Below are 16,338 nucleotides of genomic sequence, written 5' to 3'. Positions count from 1 at the left end.
TCAAGAACCCCCTCCAGGTACCTTCCAGGAATAGCACCTGAAAGGTTTAGTTTGTAGGACTTACTCATTGGACAAACACACCTTCTTTGGCAAGTAACTTTTACTAGCCCCTCTCTTTGTGCAAGGCACAGTGGGGGGCACAAAAACCAACTAGCCGAGATGTTTGCCCCCAAGGAATTCGAAGCCCAGTCAGGTAGACACAAAAAGCCACCAGAGCATAAAACAGAAGAGTATTATTTAGGTGAGAAAATGCATTAAGGTCTATAAATATCTGGAGAGGGAACTAGTCACTTGGGGCTGGAGGCCCGACCAGGGCATCGGAGAGGATGCTTTGGTGTATTCTCTTGCACACCAATTTCTAGTTATTTATTTTTTTCTCTCTCCCTGTGATGTGCAGCGATTCTAAAGTCAGAATCATCCGAAACAAACCAGCCCCTTCTTCCACCCCAGCCCCAAACTTTGCCTGCCCGCTAACATCACCGATGGCGCATTCGGTTTTTGTTAACGTGCAGCAGATTACCACAACGTTTAGCGGCTTAAACCCGCACACATCTCTCAGCACTCGCGCCAGCTTTGGGCGAGCGAGCGAGAGTCAGGCTCTGGCCGGGCCGCCGCCGCCACCACCCGCCGCGCCGCCGCCGGAAATGGCTCCAAGGGTTAAATGAAGCTGGAGACACACACGCGGGTGCATGGAGCCCCGCAGGCTCTCCAGATGTTCGCGAATAACCTTCCAGAGAGAGACTGAGCCCCCCCAACCCCGACCCCGGGATCGGAGAACGAGTCGCAACCGGGAAGTAGTCCCGGAAACCTTCCAGAAATCTTTGAACCTGAATAAAAGTAACCGGGAAACTGACTTCGTGGTGGTACAATAACCATCCCTAGCCAGTGTTGGGAAAATACCACTCCTTATTTGGTAGCTGCTAAGGTGGACATCTGGCCAGCTGTGATGGCCACAGTGGAGATTAAAACGGTGTGGGGGAAATAGATCAAAGAGTCACAGCTTAACGGGTAAAGAGGCGGCTTTCTACAGAACAAAACCAGAAAGGCGAGGGGAACACACCCTCTGGGAGCTCCGCCAGCTGAGGATACCTTTTCCTCTCTCAGCCCGGAGAGTCTTTTTTTTTTTTTTTTTTTTTTTTTCCGGAGAGTCTTTAAAGATCTGAGAGCTCAAAGACCAATAAAGTCCACTAACCTTGGCCATCACCACTAACGTCCTACCCTGTGGCCTCTTGACCCACAAACTCTAAGGAGAGGTGGATCAAAATGGAGGAGGCAAGAGGCACAGCTTTGGTTCATTCTCCCAATCCGAATCCAGCACGGAATGACGTTTGAAAAGATTCCTCACAGTCTTCAGCCTGCAACTGTTTGCCAGGAAAAAAAATAATTCATAAAAGAGTTCAGTATCTCAGAATGGACACTTGCATCATCACCTCAATGAACACGTGTCTGCTGGACTCAGTACTGCATCTGGTGTTCTGTGCCTGCAGACACTTCTCCCATGGAAGTTTCTAGGGTTCCTTCTCAAGTGGATGGGAGGGTACTCTTTCTCTGAAAACGGAAGTCAAGTGGACCAGGGCCTACAGTCATTGCCCCAGAGATCTTTGTGGATCGGTCTGTTAATGGTTTGTTGACACCATGGGTGTCACATTGCAGAGGCCAAGAGCAAGTCATGATGATGTCCCCCCCCCCACGCTCATCACTACCTCCAATGCAGAATAATCACATCCAAAGGAACTTTAGTGGACTCACCAGCACAGACATCCTTGTGTCTAAAATTATGTGCTATCATTTGAATTTTGATCCTGACTCTGCTCCTGGGGTTGTAAGAGTTTATGACTCAATGGAATATGGTCATATGGTCATATGGTTGTGACAAGCTTTACAGTGTTGCAGAAAAAAACTTGTGAAATAAAGATGATACTGGGAACCAGTCACATACTGGGAGGCAGAAGGAAAATCTAGTCAATGTGCCAGATGGTTCTTTTCTTGTTCTCAATAGTTCTGATGACTGTTACCTTCTAAGCTGGGGCTTTCAGGTGCCTGGGTGGCTCAGTTGGTTAAGCATTTGCCTTCAGCCCAGGTCATGATCCCAGAGTGCTGTATGGCATCTGGATCCCTGCTCAGCAAGGAGGCTGCTTCTCTGTCTCTCCCGCTCTCCTCCTGCTCTTGCTCTCTCTCTCTCTGAAATAAATAAAATCTTTTTTAAAAAGATCAGCTCAAGCTTTCGCTCCCATGGTAAACACTTCACACCAGAATTGAACACTCAAACAGTAGGTTTCACTTTGATGAACAACCAGATGTGGATGGACAAATTCCTGATCTGATTAAATATTCAACCAGGAACTCTGAAAACGGAGCTTTTTGTTATTCAGGGCCATGGTTGCCTGAATCTGCAATTAACCCTATCAGACTGACCGACCAGTTGAGTATCATGATTCACGCAGGTGTGTTCTTTGTAATACCTGTCTCATTTTGTTATGTTTCTGTATACCAGAATGGACTTAATTCAAAATCTGCCCTTGCCAAACAAAATGAAAGATTAGTGACAGGAAAAACAATGAAAATTAGGAGAACCCTGCGTCTTGCACTCTGAGTTCAAGAAAACAATTGAAATATGGTTTACAAACTTTCATTGCTATTAAAATCTTTTGCTGCTACAACTCTTAGAATTTTTGACGAAAAGACTAATCAATTTGTTCAGGAGTGGGGAAGTGTAGGCAAGGTGTCCTGAGCTTCCTTTTAGCTCCTTACAAAGGAAAGTCTTGAGATTTTAGAAGTGTGAATTATCTTCCATCATTGGCAGAAAAAAAATCACAATGTGAATTATCACATTCTCCTTAATCCACGACCCCCCATTGTCCTTTGCTGCTCTCTGCTGTGATTTCTATGCATTGAGAGCACGTTGCTTGTGTATTCAACCCAAAGTAAAGTTGAATGAAAGTTTTACTTTATTAAAGATTTTATTTATTTATGCATGAGAGACACACACAGAGAAAGGCAGAGACACAGGCAGAGGGAGAAGCAGCCTCCATGCAGAGAGTCCAACGTGGGACTCGATTCCGGGTCCCCAGGATCATACCCTGGACTGAAGGCAGCGCTAAACCTCTGAGCCACCAAGGCTGCCCAAATGAGAGTTTTAGAATAAAAATTGTTGTCTCCTGAAATGGCCTATTTTCAAAAGATAGTGTTAAAGAGACATATTCATGTGAAAAAAAGCAGAATTTACATAAACACTGAAAACGATTTTTAATCTCATAGTTTTTTTTAAGATTTTGTTTATTTATTTATTTTTTTTAATTTATGATAGAGAAAGAGAGAGAGAGAGAGACAGAGACACAGGCAGAAGGAGAAGCAGGCTCCATGCACCGGGAGCCTGACGTGGGATTCGATCCCAGGTCTCCAGGATCGCACCCTGGGCCAAAGGCAGGCGCTAAACCGCTGTGCCACCCAAGGATCCCAAGATTTCATTTATTTTTTCATAGAGACACACAGACACACACACAGAGAGAGAGAGAGGCAGAGATACAGGCAGAGGGAGAAGCAGGCTCCATGCAGGGAGCCCGACGTGGGACTCGAACCTGGGTCTCCAGGATCACACCCCAGGCTGCAGGCGGCGCTAAACCGCTGCACCACCGGGGCTGCCCAATATCATAGTTTAGAAAGATTTAGAATTGCGAATTGACTTTCTTTTCTCAATTATTTTTAAGATTGTGCTTTTTTTGTTGTTGTGAAAAGTTGAATTTTTCTGTTGCCTTCATTTTCAACCAGGGGTTTGTATATTCTTTAATGGCCTTATATTTAAAAAATCTTAAAGAAATGTATGTCACCAATTTAGAAATTGTTGCCTTTTCTGTCCTTAAACTCTGATACAAATTGCCATAACAAATAAAGACCCATGGAACTGAAACTATTATTAAAGAAAAATTACATGATGTTAGATTCCTATGATAGCAATTTTTGGTGAAACTTTCCTTTGGCAAACATTTTCTCTTAATTTCTTCAGCTTAGTCAACAATTTCTCAGGTGGAACCTGATTGTTCAATTCATTTTCATAAATGGATTGGATCCTCTTTACAACAGTCAACTTTTTATCAAGTTTTTGATTGATTTAGATACAAGGAAAACATTATTTTGCAGTTGGATTCATATTTTTCGTTTATGTAGTTACTAGTAAAATGTGCTAGATTTGACCCCTGCCCCCACCAGATACTCTAGTTCCAAAATTGTGGAAAATGTGAAGCATTATATGAGAAAAATACTAAAACCATATCACATATATGGAAGTCTTATTGCCTACCATATATACTGCCATTTTTTAAAAGATTTTATTTATTCATGAGAGACACAGAGGGAGGCAGAGACACAGGCAGAGGGAGAAGCAGATGTGGGACTCCATCCTGAGACTCCAGGATCACAACCTGGGCCAAAGGCAGACGCTCAACTGCTGAGCCACCCAGGCATCCCTATACTGCCATTTAAAAAAATTTTTTTGCTTCTTTTTAATTTAGCTAAGTCTTGATTAATTTGGAATCATTAGTTAATCATTTTACCTCTGATTCAGTAGTCTGTGGGGTTATCCCTTGTATTTTTTAGTTATTTTGAGGTGCAGAATGTTTATTCATTGCACAGTGAATACTGCTTTGAGATTACCCAGCACAGAACATGTTTCTAGTTGCACAGCCTTAAAGGGAATTGTTTTTATCTAAGATGAAAAATGTAACTCTATTAGTTTTCTCTATTCTCAAGTGAACACAAGGGTTAAGAGTCTTAAATCAAACTTGTGACTTTGTCATTCAAAATATCTGCATATCACCTGTCTCACATTTAGGTCTTTCATCCATTTTTAATTTATTTTTGTGTATGGTATAAGAAAGTGGTCTGGTTTCATTCTTCTGCATGTGGATGTCCAATTATGGATAAATTCTTAGAAACATATAAACTACCAAAACAGAAACAGGAAGAAGCAGAAAATCTGAACAGACCCATAACCAGCAAAGAAGTTGAATCAGTAATCAAAAATCTCCCAACAAGCAAGAGTCTAGGGCCAGATAGCTACCCAGGGAAATTTTATCAATCATTTATTTTTTTTATTTTTTATTTTTTTTAGAATTTTAAATTTTTTTTATTATTTATTTATGATAGTCACACACAGAGAGAGAGAGAGAGAGGCAGAGACACAGGCAGAGGGAGAAGCAGGCTCCATGCACCGGGAGCCCGACGTGGGATTCGATCCCGGGTCTGCAGGATCGCGCCCTGGGCCAAAGGCAGGCGCCGAACCGCTGCACCACCCAGGGATCCCTTTATCAATCATTTAAAGAAGAATTAATACTTCTTCTAAAACTATTCCAAAAAATAGAAAAGGAAGGAAAACTTCCAAACTCATTCTATGAGGCCAGCATTACCTTGATCTCAAAACCAAAGACCCCACTAACTAAAAAGGATAATCACAGACCAATATCCCTGATGCACATGGATGCAAAAATTCTCGACAAGATACTAGCTAATCGGATCCAACAGTATACTAAAAGGATTTTTCAACACAACCAAGTGGGGTTTATTCCTGGGCTGCCGGGGTGGTTCAACATCTGCCAATCAACACAATACAGCACAATAATAAAAGAAAGGATAAAAAAAAAAAAAAAAAAAAGAAAGGATAAGAACCATGTGATCCTCTTAATAGATGCAGAAAAAGCATTTGACAAAAAACACCATCCTTTCTTTTTTTAAAAAATATTTTATTTATTTATTCATGAGAGACACACACAGAGAGAGGCAGAGACACAGGCAGAGAGAGAGAAGCAGGCTCCATGCAGGGAGCCCTACGTGGGACTCGATCCCAGATCCCAGGATCATGACCTGAGCCGAAGGCAGACGTTCAAACCGCTGAGCTACCCAGGCGTCCCAACACCATCCTTTCTTAATAAAAACCCTCCACATTGCAGGGATAGAGGGAACATGCCTCAACATCATAAAAGCCATATACAAAAGACCCACAGCTAATATCATCCTCAAAAGTCAATAACACGACAGGGGTGCCCACTCTCACTACTGTTGTTCAGCATAGTACTGGAAGTCCTAGCCTCAGCAATCAGACAACAAAAAGATATAAAAGGCCTTAAATTGGCAAAGAAAAATCAAACTCTCACTCTTCCCAGATGACATGATACTCTATGTAGAAAACCCAAAAGACTCCACCAAAAAATTGCTGGAACTCATACAGGAATTCAGCAAAGTTGCAGGATATACAATCAACACATGGAAGTCTGTTGCAAAGCTACTTATTTTTAAACAATTTTTTGAAGTCTAGTTGACAAACAATGTTACATTAGTTTCAGGTGTAGAACACCATGATTCAACAACACTATACATTATGCTATGCTCACCGCATGTAGCCAACATCCTTCACCATAAAATGCTATTACAATACCACTGACTAGGGATCCCTGGGTGGTGCAGCGGTTTGGCGCCTGCCTTTGGCCCAGGGCGCGATCCTGGAGACCCGGGATCGAATCCCACGTCGGGCTCCCGGTGCATGGAGCCTGCTTCTCCCTCTGCCTGTATCTCTGCCTCTCTCTCTATCTCTCTGTGACTATCATAAATAAATAAAATTAAAAACAATTAAAACAAAAAAACAAAAAAAACAATACCACTGACTAGGGCAGCCTGGGTGACTCAGCAGTTGAGCATCTGCCTTTGGCTCAGGGCGTGATTCTGGAGTCCAGGGATCCTGTCTGCGTTGGGCTCCTTGCATGGCGCCTGCTTCTCTCTCTGCCTGTGTCTGTGCCTCTCTCTGTGTCTCTCATGAATAAATAAAGTCTTTAAAAAGGAAACAATACCACTGACTATACTCTCCATGCTATACCTTTCATTCTCATGACTTATTCATTTCCTAGCTGAAAGCCCGTACCTCCCACTCCCCTTCATCCATTTTGCTCCTCCTCCCACCCCCTCTTCCTTCTGGCAACCACCAGTTTATTCTCTGTATTTATGAGTCTGTTTGTGCTGGTTTTGTTTGTTCATTTATTCTGTTGGAGTTTTTTTTAGATCCCACATATAAGTGAAATCATATGGTATTTGTCTTTCTCTGCATGACTTATCTCACTTAGCGTAATACCCTCTAGGTCCATCCGTGTTGTCACAAATGGCAAGATCTCCTTTTTTGTGACTGAGTAATATTTCTTTATAGATATTATATGTATGTCACATCTTCTTTATCTATTCATCTGTCAATGGACACTTGGTATAGAGAACAAACTGATGGTTACCAGATAGGAAGCGGGGAGGGGAATGAATGAAATAGGTGGTGGGGATTAAGGACTACACTTGTCATGATGACCACTGGGTAATATATGGAATTGTTGAATCATATTGTATACCTGAAACTAATATAACATTGTATGTTAACTCTACTGGAATTAATTTTTTTGTTGTTTAAAAAAATGGACCCTTGGGTTGTTTCCATAACCTGACAAATGTAAATAATGCTGCAATAAATTACATAGGGGTGCATATATCTTTTCAAATTAGTGTTTTTGTTTTCTTTAGGTAAATACCCAGTAATGGAATTACTGGATCATATGATGTTTCTATTTTTAATTTTTTAAGGTTTATTTATTTATATTAGAGAAAAAGTGGGAGTGGAAGGGGAAGAGGAGAGAGAGAGAGAAGTAGACTCCCTGTTGCATGGAGAGCCCAATGTGGGGTTTGATCTCATGACCCAAGATCATGACCTGAGCCAAAATCAAGAGTTGGATGCTTAACCGACTGAGCCACCCAGGTGCCCCTCTGTTTTCAATTTTTTTTAAGATTTTATTTATTTATTCATGAGAGACACACACGGAGAGAGAGGCAGAGACAGAGACAGAGGGAGAAGCAGGCTCCATGCAGGGAGCCTGATGTGGGACTTGATCCCGGGACTCCAGGATCACACCCTGTGCCAAAGGCAGGCGCCAAACCGCTGAGCCACCCAGGGATCCCCTGTTTTTAATTTTTGAGGACTGTTTTACATAGTGGCTGCACCAGTTTGCATTCCCACCAACAGTGCATGAGGGTTCCTATTTCTCCACATCCTCGATAACACTTGTTATTTCTTGTCATTTTGACTTAGCCATTCTAACTGGTGTAAGCTGATATTGTGGTTTTGATTTGCATTTCCCTGATAATGAATGATGTTGAGCATCTTTTCATGTGTCTGTTCACCATCTGCATGTTTGTACCATCAACTTTGGAAAAGGACTTATTCAGGTCCTTAAACAACTTTTTTTTTTAAAAAAACAATTTAAGATATATCTAGGATGAGGTAAAAGTCCTTGTGCATCTATATTAGATGGCAAGTATTGACAGAGAGCCACTGTATATTAATAACACCTATTGAAATAACTTCTCCATGTTTCTAGAAGCAATTACATGTATCATTTATGAAATTATGGTACACAAAGGTCTTTGGACTTGCCCCAAGCCCCATTTCATCCCGTGTACATAGCCTGTTCCTCAGGTTTTCCTCATGTGATACCATGTAAGTAAAATCTAGCTATTTAGTGTCAAGTTTAAATTATTCTGATTTTCATGTAAATGTTTTATTTTTTATCTAAATGTTTCACATTTTCTGTTTTGTGCTGGTTGGAGGGACAAATGTTAACATTATTCTATTAGGGAAGCGAATTTTTATGTGCCTTTGCATACCCATCATATAAAATACTGTAAAGAAAGATGCCATTATAATGCTATTGGAAATTGTTCAGTTCTGATAGTGTATCAATAAAAATGAGGGCAGCCCCAGTGGCGCAGCGGTTTAGCGCCGCCTGCAGCCTGGGGTGTGATTCTGGAGACCCAGGATAGAGTCCCATATCTGGTTCCCTGCATGGAGCCTGCTTCTCCCTCTGCCTGTGTCTCTGCCTCTTTCTCTGTGTGTGTCTCTACGAATGAATAAATAAAATCTTTAAAAAAAACCTATCAATGTCAACATCACGAGTGTTTTTTTTTTAAATGAAAATATTTGCCAAGAAACTAAGTTCATAAAAAGAAAGAAAGGAGTATTGCAGGACACTTGGGTGGCTCAGTGGTTGAGTGTCTGCCTTCGGCTCAGGTCGTGATCCTGATTTAGAATGTTAGTAACTTTTTTTTCTGTGCAATAATACTAGCTCAGGGGCGTCTGGGTGGCTTAGCGGTTGAGCTGCTGCCTTCTGATCAGGTTGTGATCCTGGAGTCATGGGATCCAGTCCTGCATAGGGCTCCCCACGGGGGGGCCTGCTTCTCCCTCTGCCTATATCTCTGCCTCTCTTTGTGTTTCTCATGAATAAATAAATAAAATCTTGAAAGAAAGGGGTATTTTAGTATTTTCTGCTTTCATATATAAGAGAGAGCCATTTGATGTAGGTAGCACAACATAATGTGAAAGTTTAGCTTTATATGATACTGAAACAGTCTAGTTAAAAATGGAGGAGAAAAAAAGAGAGATAAAATTTCATCCTCCAGTTTGGTCTAAGTACATTCAGGATATTATTTTGGATTCTATTGAATGGTAACTTAAATGACATATGTAAACCTCATACTTTTAAATATGTGCTTTTAAAAATCTCATATCAAGGCAAAAACTAAAAGAAAGAAAACAGGAAAAATGTGTCCCTTCACCATAATAAACGGATCAAATTGGTTTTTGTCATATGTTTCATCAGAAAACATGATGAAGGCCCAGCTATTGTCAGGCTTACTAGACAATTATTGTGCATTTTTATGAATAAGAAAGCTCTAGAAAGGATTTAGAAAATTTCTCTCTGTGTGTCTCTGTCTCTCAGTCTAAGAAAAACTATTCTCTTTTGACTTGGTACAATAATTTGAAATTTTAGGTCAAAATATTTGTCACAGGAAATGATCATAGAACTAAAAATAGTTTTTAAGGACACCGGTGACCATCTTGATCTTAAGTAAAGTCACACACCAAAGTTTAAATCATTGGCATATATGAAATAAACCATAAAGTATGTGTTATAATTTTTTAGCTAGTATTATTATTTTTAAAGATTTTATTTATTCATTCATGAGAGACACAGAGAAAGGCAGAGACATAGCCAGAGGGAGAAGCAGGCTCCCCGTGGGGAGCCCTATGCAGGACTGGATCCCATGACTCCAGGATCACAACCCTGATCGGAAGGCAGCAGCTCAACCGCTAAGCCACCCAGACGCCCCTGAGTTAGTATTATTGCACAGAAAAAAAAGTTACTAACATTCTAAATAGGTTATGCACAATATCTAATCTACAGGTCTAAATATATTCTTTTCTTTTTTAAAGGTTTTATTTATTTGTCAGGGAGAGAGAGAGAAGGAGAATGCCACTGGGGAGTGGCAGGCAGAGGGTGAGGGAGAAGCAGACTCCCTGCTGAGCAAGGAGTCCTGATGGGGAACTCCTGGGATGGGTGACCTGAGCTGAAGGCAAACACTTAACTGACTGAGCTCCTCAGGCATCCGTAAATATTTTCTTTAAAATACTTTTAGAGGGGAATGCCTGGATGGCTCAGCGGTTGAGCAGCTGCCTTCCGCTCAGCTGCCGATCCTGGGGTCCTGGGATCGAGCTCCGCATCGGGCTCCGTGTGGGGAGCCTGCTTCTCCTTCTGCCTGTCTCTGCCTCTCTCTGTGTGTCTCTCATGAATAAATAAATAAAATATTTAAAAAATAAAAATAATACTTTCAGAGGGCAATTAAAGGAAGACGGGGTCACAGCCACAGCAGAGCCCAGGACACCCCGCTCCTGCTCCTGACTCACCGCTGTTCGCTCCCCAGTCGGTCAGGAAGCCGCAGCACAGCCATGGCATTTAAAGACACAGGGAAGACACCCGTGGAACCAGAGGTGGGATTCACCAAATTAGAATTACTCTAACCAGTTGCAATGTAAAATCTTTGGAAAAGGTATGTGCTGACTTAATCAGAGTTGCGAAGGAAAAGAATCTTAAAGTGAAAGGACCAAGACTCTGAGAATCGCTACAAAAAAGACTCCTTGCAAAAAAGGGGGGGGGGCGGGGCGGGGGAGAAAGACTCCTTGTGGTGAAGGTTCTAAGACTGGGATCGTTTTCAGATGAGGATCCACAAGCCACTCATTGATCTGCACAATCCTTCTGAGATTGTTAAACAGATTACCTTCATCAGTATTGAGCCTGTAGTTGAGGCTGAAGTCACCATCTCAGATCCTTAAATCAACCTTTTTAATAAACGGATAATCTGTTGTTAAAAATTAATTAATTAATTAATTAAAATAAAATACTTTCAGAATACCTGGATGGCTCAGTCAGTTGGGCTTCCAACTCTTGGTTTTGGCTCAGGTCATGATCTCAGGGTCATGAGATCTAGCCCTGCATCAGGCTCTGTGCTCAGCAAGTGTCTGCCTAAGACTTTTTCTCCCTCTCCCTTGGCCTCTCCCCGACCTCTAAAATAAATAAATAAATAAATAAATAAATAAATAAATCTTTAATAAATTCTTTCAGAAATGGCTATTTTAATTATTTTGCATTTCACATTATATATGAGATTGCTTTATGAATGATTCAAAATATTTTAATCTATATTTGAATTTTAAAGTCTTTTAAGCAAATGTGAATTCTTTTTTAAAAAGATTTTATTTATTTATTCATGAAAGACACACAGAGAGAAGCAGAGACATAGGCAGAGGGAGAAGTAGGCTCCCTGTTCGGGGGCCTGATTAGGGACTTGATCCCAGGACCCAGGGATCACAGCCTGAGCCAAAGGCAGACACTCAACCACTGAGCCACCCAGGTGCCCCTCAAATGTGAATTCTTAACTTTAAAATGAAATTATACTCAGCAATACACATTTTATGGAATAGTCTGATAAGGAAAAACCTCCAGTTTTATAAATAACATTAAATATCTATAATAAAGTTTTGGTACACCAGTAATCACAGATGCAATTTCTTTTCATTTTTTTATTTTTTTAAAGATTTATTTATTTATTCATTCAGAGAGAGCGAGAGAGAGGCAGAGACACAGGCAGAGGGAGAAGCAGGCTCCATGCAGAAAGCCCAACGCGGGACTCGATCCTGGGTCTCCAGGATCACACCCTGGGCCGCAGGCGGCGCTAAACCACTGCGCCACCGGGGCCGCCCTCTTTTAATTTTTTTAAAGATTTTATTTATTTACTCATGAGAGACACAGGAAGAGAGGCAGAGACACAGGCAGAGGTAGAAGAAGCAGGCTCCATGCAAGGAGCCTGATGCGGGACTCGATTCCGGGCATCTGGGATCAGGCCATGAGCCAAAGGCAGACACTCAACCACTGAACCACCCAGGCGTCCCTCTTTTCATTTATTTTAATACTTTTTTAATCCCATAAAGGTTTTTTTTTAATGAACATACTTTTTAAAAAGATATTTTATTTTTAAGTAATGTCTACACCCAATGTGAGGCTTGAACTCACAACCCCAAGATCAAAAAGATCAAGAGTCATACACTCCACTGACAGCCAGCCAGGCTCCCCTATGAACATCTTTTTTATTAATCAATCATGACATGGCAAAATGTGTAGTTACCTTCTGAAAAGTGTTACAAATTTTACATGTAGAGATGATGAACAGTTCTTACAGAATTTTGTAATAAATACACATTTTGGGTTAATATTTAGAGTCATGATGGAGTGTCATGAAAGTAATATTTTCATTCCAGACTGTTATAGTTTGTTATCTGTATATCTCAAATCAGATATGTACCATCTGTACTTAGAATCTCACAGAATGAATTATCCCAAGTCCATCAATTGTAATTTCTGGTTTGGGTTGTAAACAAATAATAGTAATTTCTTGCACACTTCTGGAAGTAAATTGTATAAGAATTTATGTATCTGCTTCTAGATACAGTATATAAATAAAAATTTCATTCAACACACACACACACACACACACACACATTTATTTTTTCAGAATTTCCATGGAACAGGAATCACAAGTTAACTGAGTCCTCTGCTCAGGGTCTCACAGGCTGAAATGAAGGTGTCAGCCAGGCTGCAAACTCATCTGAGGTGTAGGGTTCTCTTCCAAACTCATGATTGTGGCCTGATTTAGTTCCTTATGGTCATAGGACTGAGGTTCCCATATCCTTGATGGCAGTCAGCAGGAGGCCACTCTCAGCTCTTAGAGGCAAGCCACATTCCCTGCCATGTGTCTCCCTCCATCCTCAAATTCAGCAATAGGGAGTCTCCCTTGTGTCAAATACCTCTCATGCTTTGAATCTCAAAGAGCCCAGTCTCTCTAGCTTCTTAAAAGTTGTGATTTAAATGAATGGATAAAGAAGATGTGGTTTATGTATACAATGGAATATTACTCAGCAATTAGAAACGACAAATACCCACCATTTGCTTCAACGTGGATGGAACTGGAGGGTATTATGCTGAGTGAAATAAGTCAATCGGAGAAGGACAAACAGTGTATGTTCTCATTCATTTGGGGAATATGAATAATAGTGAAAGGGAATATAAAGGAAGGGAAAAGAAATGTTGGGAAATATCAGGAAGGGAGACAGAACATAAAGACTCCTAACTCGGGGAAACGAACTAGGGGTGGTGGAAGGGGAGGAGGGCGGGTGTTGGAGGGGAATGGGTGACGGGCACTGAGGTGGACACTTGACGGGATGAGCACTGGGTGTTTTTCTGTATGTTGGTAAATTAAACACCAATAAAAGTTAATTAAAAAAATAAAAAAATAAAAAAAAACAAAAAAAAATAAAAAAATAAAAATAAAAAAATAAATAAATAGAATAAAAGAACGTTGAAATGAAAAAAAAAAAAAGAAATGAGAAATAAAGCATCCTCTCTCAACTTTCAAAAAAAAAAAAAAAGTTGTGATTTAAAAAATACACCATCTAAAATTTACCATCTTAACCATTTTAGGTGTACACTTCAGGAGTGTTAAATATATTCACATTGTTATGCAACAGATCTCCAGAACTTTTTCATCTTGCAACATTGAAACCCTATATTCATTGAACAACACCTCCCCACTCTCCCCCTCCCCCCGCCCTTGGGAACCACCATTCTACTTTCTGTTTCTATGAATTTGACCACTTTAGATACCTCATACCATTCATTATACCACGTTTGTCTTCCTGACTGAAGAGCCCAATCTTTTTTTTTTTTTTAAGATTTTTGTTTTTAAGTAACCTCTATACCCAATGTGTGGCTTGAACTCACAACCTGGAGTTTGAGAGTCCCATGCTCTACTGACTGATCCCGCCAGGTGCCAGCCCAATCCTTTTTAAAAGCTTGCTTGGGAACCCCGGGTGGCGCAGCGGTTTAGCGCCTGCCTTTGGCCCAGGGCGCGATCCTGGAGACCCGGGATCGAATCCCACGTCGGGCTCCCGGTGCATGGAGCCTGCTTCTCCCTCTGCCTGTGTCTCTGCCTCTCTCTCTCTCTCTGTGTGACTATCATAAATAAAAATTAAAAAAAAAAAAAAATAAAAGCTTGCCTGATTAGGTCAGCTTACTTAGGATAATCTCTATTTCTGATTTGGGATTTTTTTAAAGATTTTATTTATTCATGAGAGACACACACACAGAGAGGCAGAGACATAGGTAGAGGGAGAAGCAGGCTCCCCACGGGAAGCCCAATGTAGGACTCAATCCCAGAACTCCAGGATCATGACCCAAGAAGAAGGCAGATGCTCAACAACTGAGCCACCCAGGTGCCCATGGTTTGGCATCTTAATTACAACCACTCAATTCCTTCACAGAAGCACTGAGATTCATTTTTGACTAAATAACTGGGAGGAGATGTGCATTCACCAGGGGCCCAGGACTGGGGGGCCATGATAGAATTCTACCTACCACAAATGTCAGAGTAAACCTGAAGAAGGAGGGCATGACGACTGGTGCCTGTCAGACAGATCAAGTTCAATTTTCACATGTATCATCAGTACCTTCTATTTGCCACATGCACACATTAAGGTAATAGAGCAATGAAAAAGAGTAGAACAGCCCAATCCCGTAATGTTCAGGATATCAAATTCTTGTCTCAGAGTACTTGAAGGATTTAGTAGAGGGAAGCAAAAGCAAGTAAAGAGAAATAAATTACTGTAATCAAAAATCTTCGATAATTGTATCCCTTGCCCCTTATGGTGCGCAGAGTAGAGACATTAACGAAAAGATCCCCTACTCAAAGTTCCCAACAGCTGTTTCTGGGGTGGACAGCTGGGCTCTAAATGCCAAAACAGAAAGGATAAACTGACCATGCTTCATATTGCACACTGAATATAGGAAGAGCTGCAAGAACACATGTGTGATATCAAAATAGCTCTGGGATTCATCGTCCACCTGCAATCCTAGTGATATTCCCCTGGTGCTGGGCTAGACAGTTGCAATAACCCTCTTGCCCATCTTTAGGCCTCCCTACCTTACTCTAAGTTCCATGCTTCATCTTAGACCATCTAAAATACAAATCAGAGCAGCAGCTGAATAGCTCAGTCAGTTAAGCGTCCAACTCTTCATTTTGGTTCAGATCACCATCTCAGGGTGATGAGATCATGCCCCATGTCGAGCTCCATGCTCATCTGGGAGTCTGGGACTCTCTCTCCTTCTCCCTCTGCCCTTCCATCCCCCACTTGCACATTCTCTCACTCTGTCTCTCAAAAAAAGAAAGCTTTAAAAAAATAAAATAAAATACAAATCAGAATTAATATTCTGCTGAAAACTCTTCAGGGACTGTCCATCATGTCAGCTCCACCTGCTAATCCAGCCTTATCTCTTGCCATCTCCCTATGCTCACATTTATACTGGTTTCAGCTGCCTGAAAGTAGCAAGCTGTTCCACACTTCCAACGATGCCTTTTCCCAACCTTTTCCCTCTATTTGGAATGACCAACCCCTCCATCCCAGTCTGCCTAGACAATTCTTTTTTTTTTTTTAGAGATTTTATTTATTTATTCATGAGAGACACAGAGAGGCAGAGACACAGGCAGAGGGAGAAGCAGGCTCCCCACAGGGAGCCCAATGCAGGACTCCACTCCAGGACCCCGGGATCACGACCTAAGCCGAAGGCAAACGCTGGACCCTAAGCCACCCAGGTGCCACCAGGTACCAATTTTTCTCCTCATTCTCTCAGCTTAAGCTTCTCTAAATGCTAGTAGTCTACATTTGCTGCCTCTGCTTCCTCAAATCCACTCATGCCTCCACCTGCTGCAAAATGTTTCCGCTGGGATTTCTTTTGGCAAGTCACCAGTGACCCCCACACTGCCAAAGCCCATAGCTACTTTTCAGCCTTCATATTATTGGACTTCCCTGTGCATTTGACATTACTGATAACTACCTCCCCCTTGAAATGTTACTGTTCCCAGTTTGCCATCACATTG

The 16,338-nt window shown here is 41.3% G+C and overlaps 1 pseudogene; it reads left to right on the top strand.

Moving 5' to 3' along the window:
* The first annotated feature begins 689 nt into the window (after nt 1–689).
* On the top strand, nt 690–2,561 carry LOC121482540 (annotated as a pseudogene).
* The last annotated feature ends 13,777 nt before the right edge of the window (nt 2,562–16,338 follow it).

This window comes from Vulpes lagopus, chromosome X (genome assembly GCF_018345385.1).
Source record: "Vulpes lagopus strain Blue_001 chromosome X, ASM1834538v1, whole genome shotgun sequence".
NCBI classification, from domain to species: domain Eukaryota; kingdom Metazoa; phylum Chordata; class Mammalia; order Carnivora; family Canidae; genus Vulpes; species Vulpes lagopus.
Note: the sequence above shows the minus strand (reverse complement) of the source record. Positions and strands in the feature narration are given on the sequence as shown.